Consider the following 14,416-nt stretch of genomic DNA (forward strand, 5'->3'; position numbering starts at 1 on the left):
CTATGCTTTCCTTGGTTGCATTGACTGTCAGCTTCTTTCATATGTTATTCTATACTACTTCACGTTGCACGGATGTTTCACAACAAACCAGCAAGATTTCTAAAAAAAGTTGCAACGAATACAGTGAATAAAGAGTTTATTTAAGCACTTCACACTCACACACACATACACAAAGAATATAGCTGTCACCAAGTTGTGTGATTTGGTGAGATGCGCACACAAGAATCCAGTACAATTTGTTCAGTGCCATACTGTATGAAACAGGAACAAACATACCCATTTGCATTTACATGTCCATCATACAGAAGGGAAAAAGATTTGGTACACAAGTTACCACTCACTACAGTTCTATCAAATGTTCTATAGCTGCAGTTGCTAAGTATGAAAAGAACACGTACAGATTATAAAATGCCTTAATACAAAGCTATCTTTATGATGTAATCAGGTGTGCAAGAAAGGTCCGCTTTCTCAGAAACACTTGCCATTAAACGATACAGTCATCAATCCTCAACTCTTTAGAGTTTGCATTTTTCGCTGCCCCTTCGACACTGTTGTGTTGTTTTTCGTTTTGCACATATTTAACAGCGTGTTGGCAGCAGCACTCAAAATATGGTGCATGACTTTTTCTGGCGAATGACCAGAATCACACGTATCAAGGTCTCCAGAATCGTGGAGAATGGTTGACACAAGAGAAACAAGGGCTTCCTTCTGATTTGGAAGAGCCAGAAATTTGGATGCATACTGCTCACTCCTCAATTTGTCAAGGACTATTTCTGTATAAAGTACAGCGTTCACTACGACATCTCGTGGAAACTTTAATCCTCCTCTTGTCATGCCTGAAATGAGCAGTGTGTCATCATGGTCCAAACTGGTGTTATCCAGGACGAGATTGTCCTTGCACGACATACACATGAGCTTTTTCAGTGTTGCATGGGCACAGTATCCCGCAACATACGTAACAACGGGAATCATCGACGTTTTTTTTTGCTACATCAGCATTGGTCACTGCTATACTGAACTGTGCACAAAGTGATTCAACACTTATGACGGAGATCGGTTCTGCAATAATGTCAAGATCAGGCATGTCCAGTACTTTTTGAAGCCTTAGCTTGTTCTCAGATTCATAAATCTGCCTGATCGAGACATGGTATTGGGCTCCGGATAGCTGGCGATACTTCCCGAATCTATCCTCAAGACAATCTGTTTGAAATTTTCCAAGGAGCACATACCGAAATCCCAGCTCTTCCAGGCAGTATAAAGCAATCTCATGCAGAGCGTGGCTCGTGTGGCCAAAAGCCATGCGAGTTTCTTTCGTCAGGTGGCCAGCATCGTGTCTGAGGCTAGCCCAGTAGTCTAGCCACTCTGGTATTTTCCTCAAAAATTCAAGCTTTGGACATGTTGTTGACGCAATCGGAGACTGCATTTCATCACGCAGGCGTTCACCTTTTCTTGGCGTCTTTACATTCACTATTCGCCACCATGTCAAAATGGTGTTTATGAAATCTGCTGTTCCTTTAGCATGTTGTACAGCGAAACATTGCAGTGCAGCTGCTGTCGATTCAATAAAAATCCTGAGAGCAAGCTTAACTTTCTGGCGCTCCATAGTTGATGGGTTCAGTGCTTTCAGTGAGAGTGTTGGTGCCAGCTTTAAAAGGTTATTTTGCTCAGCCTCATGCAGATCACACAAAGATTTAAATGATGCCGTAAGAATAGGTGGCTTTGGGTCATTGCTGCTTGGATCAGGATAATATATACACTTTCCACTGTTTCTCTGGTTTAGCCAATTGTTCCTAATTGACTTCAAAAGGTGCACAGGGTCCAAAATAAAAAACAGTGGACAAAAGGAATCAGCTGGGTGTGTGTAAACTATACTGGCTTTGAGGGGGTTAGCAAAAAATGTCATGGCTTTCCGATTGATAGCATTGTTGTCTGGACAACAGCTAGTACCTTAAATCCAAGTGACTCAAGGTCAGTAATGAGCTCGTGCAAAAATAGATGCAGTGCTTTTGCATCTATCTGTGCGACTGGCAAAATGTGAACAACATCCTTGTTGCTTGACAAAAGGCTTTGTAGCATGAACACATACGCTGTTTTAGCCGGATCGGAACTATTGGCTGCGGCACCTGTAAAGAAGCCTGCTTTGAACTCAAAATAGGTTTGAAGATGGATCTCATCCATCATTAATGTCACAGTGCGCTCATGCTCGGCCATTGTTTGCAATACAGTTTTAGCATAGTTCAAGAAACAAGGATCTTGCTGTTCAAGTGCTGGATTCATGTGATATGACGAACACAGTCGTCGAATAGTGTCTGGGTGCGGCAGCTTAATTTTAAGCGAGCTTCTGCTGAACCTGTATGCATGTGGAGAAATGGTATACAGCAGACCTGAAGACACGAGTACATCTGGTGGATATCGGGGCACATTTTTCAAAACAAGCTCGACTTGGCTTCGCACAAATTTCAGTACCTGTAAGTTCCATTCATGATGTTCTTGGAGCTCTTAATCTTTGTTCACCTCATCCAGGAGCATTAGCACAGTTTTGAGAAGCTGGTGTTCCTTTTCGCTGCCACTAGCACAACTCTGCAGCTTTTCAACAGACTGCAGCACTTTATCAAGCTCCCTTAAATCCTTCATTTGTGACGGCACACATTCGTCTCCAAGATTGTGGAGACGGGACCCTCCGAGAAACACCTGAACAGACAGGTCGTCTAAAACCACCACTGATGAACGCACTGCGGGAGCTTGGTCGAGGAGAGCTCCAGGAACAAAACATTTGCCTGCGTAGTGACCACAGACCAGAAGTCAGAAGTCTTAAGCTTCGGAAAGGCAGAACACAGCTCCCCAAAACTGCAAATTTTGTTCCTGCGATCTTCTTCCTCTTGAGCAGCAACAGAAAGCTCTATCGCTTTTCGCAGTGACGCTGCCTCGAGTCGGGCCTTCTTTTCTGCAGGAGCTTCTCGCGAAGATGGTGGCTGAGAGAGATATTTCGGGCAGCCGGGAAACACACTCGGGACAGCAGCTGGCTTCAGGCGGACACGCTGCAGCGGAACTTCGATAACGTTTCCAGTGTTCTCGTCCGTGTACGCTGCAAACCTGATGAAGTCACTCGTTTGAAAGTGTTTTTCACACACCTAAAAACAAAGTAAAACCACAAGTCCATTAGGTTTGGGCGACAGGCTTACAAAATTCGGCAAGCGAAATAACTGGGAAATCGAAGTAATAAGAAAGTGACGAAAAAGTCCCCTCTCCGAAGCAAGCCATAAAAAAAAATGTGTGAAGCACAAAACCAAGGAAAAGGAGCAGCGCAAAAGCATGCAACCACAAGAGAAGAAAGGACAAGACACGGCACAAAACGCGAAAACAGCGCTCGTGTCTTGTCCTTTCTTGCGTGTTGCATGCTTTTGCGCTGCTCCTTTTCCTTGGTTCAAAATGCACTAACTAGGCTAAAAAGAAGTTTTACTAAAGCAAAAAGTTTAAGGCAAGCATCCTGAAAAACAGCACCAAAAGCGACGCTTACCACAGTGTGCTTGGTTGGCACAAAATCTTCGCGAGAAATAGCCTTTGTCCATGCTGCCCTTTGCATCTCGTCGGCAGGAAACTTGAAGACGCGGACACTCGGACCACCATCATAATTTGATCTGCAGCCTGGGGCGCAGCAGCAGCCAGGCATTTCAGAACTGAGGCTACGCAGGTTCAAACACGCAAACGAAGCCTCTGCAGATGAAAAAGCTTGCACAGTTCTTGAGCTCTTCCGTGAAAACGCGACACATTCACGTCAGCTAGCACCATATGACCATGTGCGTACTGGTTGTCTCAGTGTTCCCAACCAACTTAGGATGCGGACTGGCATTAGCTTTCAAGCGCAAGTAGAGTTTGATATTAAACATTGTTAAAGCCGCAGTTGACAGCAAGGATGCAAGGCTTAACACGACATTTATTTTTGCAATATTTCAAACTATAAACTCGTTAATATAAGCGTGGCAAAAATAAGGAAAAGAGCTTTCTTGAGTTTTAATTGAAGCGACAAGAAAATAGCCAAGTTCGAGCCAAGCCAGGATAATTCCAAATCCGATCGAGGGAACAGAATTTTTCCGCTTAGTCAGTTTTCTCCCAGATGGCGCCACGTCAACCTGCTGCGCGCTGCATCTCTTAGCAGTGACGTAGACGCTTGGCGAGGAGGTCATGCGGGGGCCTTGTAAAGTTATCTAGGTGGTATTGCTTTAGATCGCTCTAGAGCGCTCTGAGAGGCAACCGCACATTCGGCTGGTCGAAACCGGGCGCTCTGACTACATTCGGCTGGTTCTTTGTGAGCGCTCGCCTCCAGCTCAGAGCGCTCTGACGCAGTTGTAGCGTCCTTGCTGTGTTGTGTTTTGCGTGGGCCGCGCTGTGTGAAACAAAAAATGTCCAAGAGGTGCCGGTTAACTACGCTTGGAATGCCGTCTGTGTTGCTGTCGCACGACAACAGTGATTCCAGCAGCAGCTCAGACGAGGACGCCAGTGCTATCCACAAGGCGATGTTCGAAAAATGAGCGTCCCGTAGGACGGAAACCCGGGGTAGCGATCGATACAGGCTAAGCGCCGACCGCGATGCAAACTGTGTGCGGCCACGTGTGGCTGAAGGTAATCAAGGGACCTTACGTGCAGCTACTGTTGACATCAGCAGCGGTGCCGCGTAGTGGTTCCGGAAGTTACGTCCCCCTTCTGCCTCCTGCGTTTCCGCTCTAAAACTCGCTGACCATTCGGCTTGACTAGTCTCGCTATGCGCTCAGAGCGAGAGCGGCTCCCACTCTGACAGATCATATCCGGATCGCGGGAGCGACCAGTCGAAGACACCATTAGAAACATGCCCGTAAACTGTTCTCTCTCCTAAAATTTTCTGAGCGTGCCTAATAGTCAGGGCAAAAGAAATATTTCCTCTACGGCACCGGTGTAGCGGCAGTGGAGATAACCAACGGCATGCTTGCGGAGACGAAGTCACATCACGGATTCGCGGGGAAGGTGTGCTTTTGTTCGGTGCCTGTGAACTCCGGCTTAGTAAAAACACTCCCATAAACTATCACCGCAATCTGATTGTAAGTGAGCAAACTGTAATATACCAGTGAGAATGCGCACCGCGAGTGTTTCTACACGTATATACAGTTGGAGCGCAGCGGCACGGTGGATCGAGCGCCGGAACCCGCGGCTCGACACACATCTATCCCTGCAGTACGCCCGCTCGCGTAGCCCGCTCCAAATGCTGTTAGGCCTCCGCAACCAACAAGTAGGTTGTTTTAATTATTTAAATCATGCGGGTCTGCCTCTCAGCTACGAAATCAAATAATTTCTCGACGGTGGCGATCACTAAGACGATGCGCTGGTAGGGTTTCGTGAGATGTACCCGTGACAAACCATGGACAAACAGCAAAACGGCTTTGTGGGCTCTGATTGGCCAATCGCGTGGGGGACTTCCGGGCGACGAGCGAAATTTTCTGTGGGTGCAGATCCGAGCGACACTGCAAGCGACACATGCATTTTGCTTCGCGCGACGGCGTCGCTCGTCGCTTGCCGCCGTCGCCGTCGCGTTCGCGTGAGTTTTCGCGTACATGGAGTCCAGGCTTAAAGGACCCAGGTGGTCGAAATTGTCCAGAACCCTCAACTGCGGCATCCCTAATAGCCTGAGTTCGTTTGACACGTTAGACCTCTTAGACAATAAACACTCGCTACCGTCCTTTTTTCCTACGAGCTGCTTTCACTGTAGACAACTTTCATATCGATTTGAGGCCATACAAAAAAACATCTCTAACTTAATAATCATGTGCGAAAGGAAAAGATACAAAAAGCAGGACAATAAGCTCACGCTAAATGAAAAACTACCTGTGGAGTTGTACAACTGAGATATTACTTCAGTCACTTTTGAATGTCAGGACAGTAACGCTGTATTTTTAAATTCTTATGGCCGAGGTTGTCCACACTTTTGTCGCTAGCACTTTTCAAACAAAACCGCTTTATGTAGATTTCTAACAATAAGCTTTTGCAAATAAGGCTGTCTTTCTCATTATTTTGCTTGAGATCAATGTGTAAGTTTAGCGTTTCTAAAGTCAAGACAATTTCCGGCGGACGCTCCAATGTAGTATGGCTGCCAGCGAACCTAAGCGGGACCGGTCGACGTCACCACCAGCTCCGAGAACGGTGAAAGCCCAATACTTTGTGTTCAATGAGAGAGGGGGTTTCCGCGTTATGCTTTATCGACACAGTGGAAGAGATACATTGGCGTCGGTGGACTGGAGTAGCTGCAGGTTCCTGGCGGCTGTTTCCTGGTCACACGGCCTGGTTACAAAGATAGAGGCAGGATGGAGGCGACAGGCGAGCAGCCAAGCAGATGAAGCAGCTTTTCTCTCTTACAGATGACAGTGCTTCGTCTGCGGCGTCGGCGTATGCAACGTAAGCAAAAGCAGGTCAAAGCCTCTCCGGAGAATGACTTCGGTCTTGTGGTGTTATCGTCTTCCGAGGTTGCATTATAATCTTGTCAACACCTGTAGTTTTCGGCCAAGACCAGCGTCGTATACTCATCTGCGAGGCAGCGGTGACGAAGTATTCTTAGGTTAAAATTTCCGCATCCGGGTACAACAGAGAGCTTAAGCGAAGAGCCATCCGTTAAACACTGCAGCAAACCGCTTCTGTGGTGGAGCTATATTCGCATGCGTAGATGGACTTGAGGTGCTGACACCTGCCAGGCCGCATGAGCATTCGCAGCTCAATTCCGCACCCTGGGAGCAATCCCGCCTCCAAAACTGCAGGGGCGCGTGCAGTATTAGGGTCAAGTTCCTGAGCGCATGAACTGCTTTCTTAATGATTGGCTATCACGAAAGGAAAGGCACGGTAGCAGTCTTACTTCGGTCAACACCTCAACTGTGTCGTGACGGAAGGAAGAAAGTGGGAGTGAAGGAAGAGGGGCCGTAGTGGAGGGTTCTGCCGCGATTTAACGAATCTATGCGGTACCTGGAGGGCAGGCAAGAAATGAAAAGTTGAGGTCCAGCAGCAGACGCCCCTCGCCAACCTCATGGGAACACGTTAGCATAACGCTCATAAAGCCGAGAAAAAAAAACGAACGGGAAACCAAATCTGCACCGTTCCGCAGTCCGTATGAACGCAGTGATACATTGCTCCATACATCTTCATGCTGTAACGATCGGTGCCGGAGGATTCGACGTACTGCGATTCTCTGCGGATCCGGGAAAAGTCACACCAACAGCCCTATTTTCGCCAGTTCTAGTGGTACGATTTCTTCTTTCCTTGTATCTAATATGTTCTCCTAAAGTTGCTAAGGTGCGAAACTCCTGCGCAGCTGCTGTGCTTGTACTCACATTTGCTATCACAACGTCGGCTCGCATAAACAACTGCAACAGCAGGGATCAGAGTGCTCTTCACGTAGAGTGAAACCTCAAGTGAACGAAATACAGACCACCTACACTAAAACATTGCTCACTCCTTGCAGAGCTGTAGAGCAAAAATAGCTAGTGGTTTGAAAGCAACAAGCTAAATAACTAAATGAGATAAGACATCTGGAGGCAATAAAGTGATATTGACTTTCATTACGCTGCATGAAGCCTTTTTGACAGTTATGAAAGTTATGAAACCAAAGCCTACTAGCTCCCGTGGTGGACATGAGATTTCAATAATTGTTTAACATAATTTGCATTAATTATGGAAGCGGTTCACTGTATGTTGTACAAATTTAACTCTTACGTAGAGCGTGGCCCTAATTTACAATTTTCGTACATTAGGACCAATTTGTGCAGTATTTATTGACTGTGGATGCGCACTGTCAGTGCGTAGCCAGAAATATTTTTCAAGGGGTGTTATAAGCCGCCAGTAAAAAAAGATAAGACAGCCTGCGCACAAACAATATCTTAGACATTTTTCTGCTTTAATAAAGCCAGAAGGTTAGTTGTTTCGTTCCCTGTAATATCAACAGAAAAATACGAGTGCACGCAAGACTTCGAGGACTTGAATCTTAAAGAACATTTTTTTTCTCACAAAAACCGTTTGCACAAAAAATCGTGGCTATTTACAATATTTTCACATAATATGCAACCACACAGAAGCTTCTGCTGTATAACAACGTCATCAACTGCGAAGAAATGGCATTTCTCAAAACTTCTTCCCATTTCATTAGAACCTGCGCCAGCCATAAAGCCGCTATGAGAGAAAATAAACACTTTTTATTTTTGCGATTATGTAAAATGCAAAAGATGGAGAAGTAGGCCGACATGAATAGCTATGTTTAATTGCGAGAACTGCGCGTTGTCGTTGCGCAGGGGTTCACTCGAACCCGGGTTCCTTCGGGTAGCGTGTCCGAGCCTTCGGGCTAAGGAAAGATGGCACTTGAAGGTTGGGAAAACGAAAAACAAGTGGACTTACTGGCACTTTGAAGAAACTGCATAATTTAGAAAAGAGCAAACAGTCACAAATTAAAAGTTTATAGCGTCAGGATACTGGATGAGCCTTGTCGTCAGGGCCCAGAGCGATCGTTTGTACTCGGGACGCTGGTTAAATACACTCAGGCTCCACCCCTTTCACCAGGCGGTGACCAATTGGACACGAGGCACAGATCGGGAGAGTTACACAGCACATATCACGCGGAGCACCGTGGGAATGGGCGAGGAGGATTCGGAGGTCCGCTCCTACTTTGCCCCAAGCTGCACATGTCCATCCAAACATACGGCGCCGTGGCTACAACCTCGGCGGGCTCTCTCCGGTCGGGACGTTTTCGTCAGCCACGGTGATTATAAGGAAGGCATCGTCCCCTCTTCCCTCCGTCGTCTTGTTCATCAGTGGTAGCGTCTCGCAGCGAACCAGACAAAGGGAAGGTCATCTCCCCCCACCCTCCTTAAGAGCGTGGGAAAGATTCCGCACGCATATTCTCAGCACATCTTTTTCTCGTGGGTCCCTCGTGGGGTTAAACGACAGGTGGAAATTACCCCTACCGTGGTGATCATCCTGGTCCATGGAATCTTCGCTTTAATTATTTTCGGTTGGTGTGCATACCGTTCATAACAGCACCCCCGCCGCCAGACAATAGACACCTTTAGTTGGACGTACGCAGTGAGCTTGCGTACGCAACGACACTGCGGGTAACAAATGTGCATGCGCAGAACGCAACGTATCTAGCCGCGCGTTGCGGACGCCCACCCGCTATGAAACATAGCGTTGCGTATGCAACGTGGGACGCTACGTGCTGCGTAGAAAACATGGCGGCTAACATCTCGCCCGCTGCGGACCGAATTCACTTCGTCGTTCCTTTATCCAACGCGATGGCTCGCTCTAAACTTTGCTGTTAGCTTTTATTTTGTCTACTCTCCCCCACACGCCAAAATATTAGCGACAAATGCCTCTCGTTTTTCAGATGTGGCAATATTTGGCCTTCTAAGCCTCAGCCACGTTGTGTACGTTTATCGTCATAGCAACCGCACCTGTCGATTAATATTTTAGTCATGTGCCTGTTTTTGCACTTACCTAAACATTATACGTTTTTTTTTCATTCATTAAAAACAGTAATATACTAATTACGTTGTCAGAAACTGAAAAATGTTCAGCCCAGTGCTGCAGCGCTTTCAGAGTTTGTCACTAGATGGCAGCACGATAGGGAACCACAGCATCGTAAACAAGCACACGCCAGTGGTGCACGTGCTGCCATCCACGATAAACATGCAAGCCGACGCGAGTAACGGAAGAGATGCAGCCAACGCAGGCAGATTATTTTATACGCCGAAATTTGATGTAGCTTTACTTCTTGAAGTACAAGCAAGTGACCCCTTTCGAAATCCCGACCAATGGGACGACATCGGCCTTCGACTGAGGCGATGCTGAAAAAACCATTGACGTCACGTAGCGTGCGTGATCGGTTCCACCTCTTGATTTCGCGGTACGCCGCCAACGATAGGAGGAATGAAAAAAATTAAGTTTTCTATTATTTTTATGTGTGCGCGCAAGCGTTAATTTCTGTACTTGGCTCCATTTAGATCGGGGGAACAGAAGAGCACAGCGAGCGTGACCAACTCCTTCAGGACATATTGTGTTTAATCGAAGGGACACCTTATAAGATTAGACGTTCAAGAAGATATGGTAGGTCTGCGAGCAGGAAAGACCTTGCAGCCGCTTCCCAGCCGATGAACAACACCGCAGCGAGGAAGAAGACGGCCGCTGCCAGGGATTTGTACATGTAGAAGTACGCGGCGATATGTCGGACTACGCCACCAGGAAAGTGCCGGTATCGACCTCGACATGGCCGGTAAGCATTTCTGCAGACGGCAATAATTCAGTTGCGATCACAGAGGCTGAATTTGCATCATGCAGGTTTGTTGGTGAAAGCAAATTTTCATAACTTGCGTTTACAGGCAGCAGCGGGGCCACGCTGGCAGAGTTATTGCACGGCATGCTGGCAACGACGCAGACGACGAGGAGCGCGCCCCAAGCACGCCTCCTATGGACCCAACTCGTGCAGTGCCTGATGTCAGGCCTCCTATGGACTCAACTCCTGCAGTGCCTGATGCCAGGATCGAGCCTTCCCAACACTCAGCCATCTGAGCGAGTGCAACAGCAAACGCCCCCGAGTTACCCAGGACGAGGCAGGTTATTTGCAAATGTTCGTATTCTAGACATTGTGCCTGAGGCATGAAATGCCATACATGTTCCCTGCTTATTCCTTTGAAAATTGTGTCTTCTCAGGGAAAAGAAAACCAGATCAGAACACCGACTACGATTTCATGCTTAAAAGTATGAGACATGATATGATCATGAAAGAAAAAGAAAGCGAAGTCGAAATGCACCGATTGGCGTTAGAAGAAAGCAAGCTCCAATGCGAGAAAGAGTTGAAAATCATGGAGCGCGAAGAAAGAATTCTGCAACGCCGAGAACGCGCCCAAGAAAAAGAAGAGGAGAGACGACATCGAGCTGAGGAGCGGAGACGTGCTGATGCAAGGGACAATGCTCTCATACAGTTGATTCAAAGCCTCACGGCAAAAATAAATTAGGAGGTGCCCAAGCACAAGCTTGTTTCATTTTATTGAAATACGCTTTATCTCAGCTGAGATAATTACAGTTGAGTTTATTTGAGGTTTTGAATGCTACAGGTGCGGTTAGCCTTGCTTATTCTGCCGGAAATTGCTGCACCGTAGCGTCCCTTTTATGTCAATAATGTCCTAAAGACTGTCGCATCTACCCCGCTATGCGCACAGTCTCTTATAATAGCACACATTCCTTCCCCACAGTCACCATCTATGCACACAATCACTCCACACAGTCCACATCACAGTCCACTCCAGAGGTCGTCATCTATGCACATATTTAGTCACAGTAGAACATAGACCATTGTAGTGCCACAATCCATACACACATTAACTCACAGTATAACGTAGTCCACTCCAGAAGACTCCATATAAGCACACATTCAATCACAATAGGGCATAGTCCGTTCGTGCTGTCACCATTTAGAAACAAGATCCGTGTCCTGCAGAAATGTTAAAAGAAAGCGTGCAGCCTCCCTTCTGCGTGTCTGGTTTCCACTCGGGTAGACAATGTCCTGAACTGTACTGTGCGGGTTCCTGTCTTCTTGAAGGAAGCGAACATCACATACCTTACCGCGTTGTACTCAGGGCACTACATAATATAATGTTCAATATCTCCGCACACACCACATAAAGAACAGAGCGAAGACGATGCCATCCCCGTCTTATGCATCCAGGCAGGAGTGCGAGCAAAGGCCGTGCGAATTCGATGCAGTAGAGTCGCCTGGGATCTTCTCAGTCCGTTGGTCACACATGGCTTGTGGGGTGCACTCCACAGGGTACTGAAATGATCGAGCACCGTTTTCCTGTAGAGACTTTTTCCATCTTGAGGTACTTTTTTGATGGATTCCTTGACAGAGCTTTATGGGCGAGATTGTCTGCCACCTCATTACCTTTGACTCCTATGTGAGAGGGAACCCATTGGAAATATAGAGTAAAGCCTCTGCTGTGCAGATTCTGCACCAAGCGCAGAGAGCTTATAGACAAGGCATCAGTAGGGAATCCACGCTCTAACCTCTGAAGCGCAAATTTTGAATCAGTTCGGATGACAACAGGTTGAGCCGTACAAGACCCTAACTTCCGTAAAGCCGCCTCAATACCAACACTTTCAGCTGTTGTGGAGGATACGACAGCAGTAAATCGTACGGACCACTTACAGTCCAAAGAAAGAATATAAAAACCACTGCACTAGCTTGTCTGGCCTTGTCCATGGAACCATCAGTGAAAATTTAAGGATGGCGCGCATACTCTGTTTCCAAATGTTCAAGTACGAGCGAACGAGTTGCTGCCAAAGGAGAGCTGCGCTTTGCGTTCACATTGGGAATTGTGACCGTACAGTCGAGGGTCGGATTAGACCAGGGGGTTTCAACCGTTTCCTTTGCCTTCGGACATTAAAGCCTAAAGAACTAAGGGTATTGAGTGCCAAGTAAGCCTTCGACTCATATCTCTTGCAGAGCCGCTGGAGAAGGGATCGCCCAGCTACCGTCTCTTCTAGGCGGCCAAGATTCATTAGTAAATAAATACACAGGGAGTGGGTGCAGGTACTTACGCAAGATAGGCGGGTCTAAGTTAAAATACGTGGACACCTGGCTGCCATAAATAGTTGTGTGACAGTTCGTTAAGATTTTGGCCAACTTATACATTTTTTCCACTTGTTGCCAAAGAAGTTTTTGGTTCTTCCTATAGTCGAGGAAGGCAAATTGAGCAATAACCTTGCCGAATCCCCATTCTACCACCTGGTGGACTCCGCTCATTGCATAGTTGAAAGCCTCCTGGCCACGTGCCAAATGGCAACCACCATACGGCTTCATCAGAAGTGGCCGAAGCGGGTATGCAGGGTCCCCATAAATACCCAAGTATTCGCCGTTCACTATCTTCTCCAACTTGGCGTACAGTCCACTCTCTCAAAGTATTCCTGGAAAAAAGCCCATTTACGGGAGGTAAATTACACTATAGTATGTTTCTGACATTTCGGTGCGAATTTTTGGTTGCACTCAGTGAAGACAATCAAGACACCAAACTATCAGAGAGAATGATATAAGGGGCTCACTTGAACGGTGATAGCTCCCTGGCTAGTGCCCATCCAGATGACATATAATTCCTTTTCGGCGCATCAATGATCGGTATTTTGTGCAATGCACTCTTTTGTGTCCTGAGTAAAACAGCCTCTCATTCCTTTTGGGATGACATATAGGGCGGGCAGTCCCATCAATAAAAGCCCAACAGTTCTGCAATGGTGCGCCTCTAGCTTTAACAGCCTATAACGAAAAATTAGAAGACAAGCATTGAGGTACTGCTGTGTAATGACAGCGTCAGACGCGCAGCTTTCAATTGTGACTTACATTTGCAAACTTTTGGAGCACAGCAGTCGATAACCAGTCATGGTTGTGGCAGTCAGCGATAAGATGTCCAAAAGCGGCGAAGACGTGGTCTATCCCCATTGTTGCAGTGCTCGACATTACAGACGAATGCCTTCCAAACATCGTTTCCAAGTCACACCATCTGTTTGGATAAGCGAGCCTTCGCAATGTAATGCTCAAGGGTTCTCGGCCGGGAACGTTGTCGTCTTGTGCAGTCGTGATTGCGTCGGGAATACGAAGGGCGCTGCACAGTTCACCAAAATCCTCTTTAGCAAACGTGAATTGCTGCCTGAAAAGTGTAGGCTCGAAGTGGTCCATATCTAGCAGCCCGTATCGTGAGCGGTAGTTTGAAGTTTGAAAACTCATCCCAGTTGCTGCTCATCTCGTAGTCGTCATCGCCGTTGTGCAGTTGCGTAGCAGCTCCAAATATCCGTCGCTCCGCTCGCCAGGTGACGATGTCGTCGATATCTTGCCATGACAACATAGAGATCACATGAGCATTCGAAAGAACATTTTTTCGAGCCATGTTAAAGTATAAAGGGCTCAGGCTTGGAGGAAGGAAACAACTCGCTCCGGCTATTGCCTGCTAACAGAGAATGCGAGTATGGAAAGGCTGAGGCTTGGCCTCGAGATTTCTTTGGATTGAATCCGCATTGCAATTCTTGCTTGTGGTAATAGATGGCGCTAAAAGCATTCGATAGCAGCTACCAGACCAACATCATCATCAACAAATACTACACGGCTGCTCTGCGGCGGTACGGCCAACTATAAGTGTGACGAGGGTGTCCTTTACAGCGTACGGAACGTAGTGAGCGTTGCGCACGCAATGTGGCTACGTTGGCAGCAACTAAAAGTTTCTAATACGTCCGAAAGATTAGCTGCTCCTAAGCAGCTCGGATGACTGGACGTGCGAGAATGGGCTCTCGTTCCGCAGTCTTCCAGGCCTCTCCTCTCCTGGTGTCTGAAGTCCAGCTCCGGAAATTTCTCTGCGAGGCGAGGCAAACGAAGCCA

This window comes from Amblyomma americanum, chromosome 1 (genome assembly GCF_052857255.1).
Source record: "Amblyomma americanum isolate KBUSLIRL-KWMA chromosome 1, ASM5285725v1, whole genome shotgun sequence".
In the NCBI taxonomy this organism is placed as follows: domain Eukaryota; kingdom Metazoa; phylum Arthropoda; class Arachnida; order Ixodida; family Ixodidae; genus Amblyomma; species Amblyomma americanum.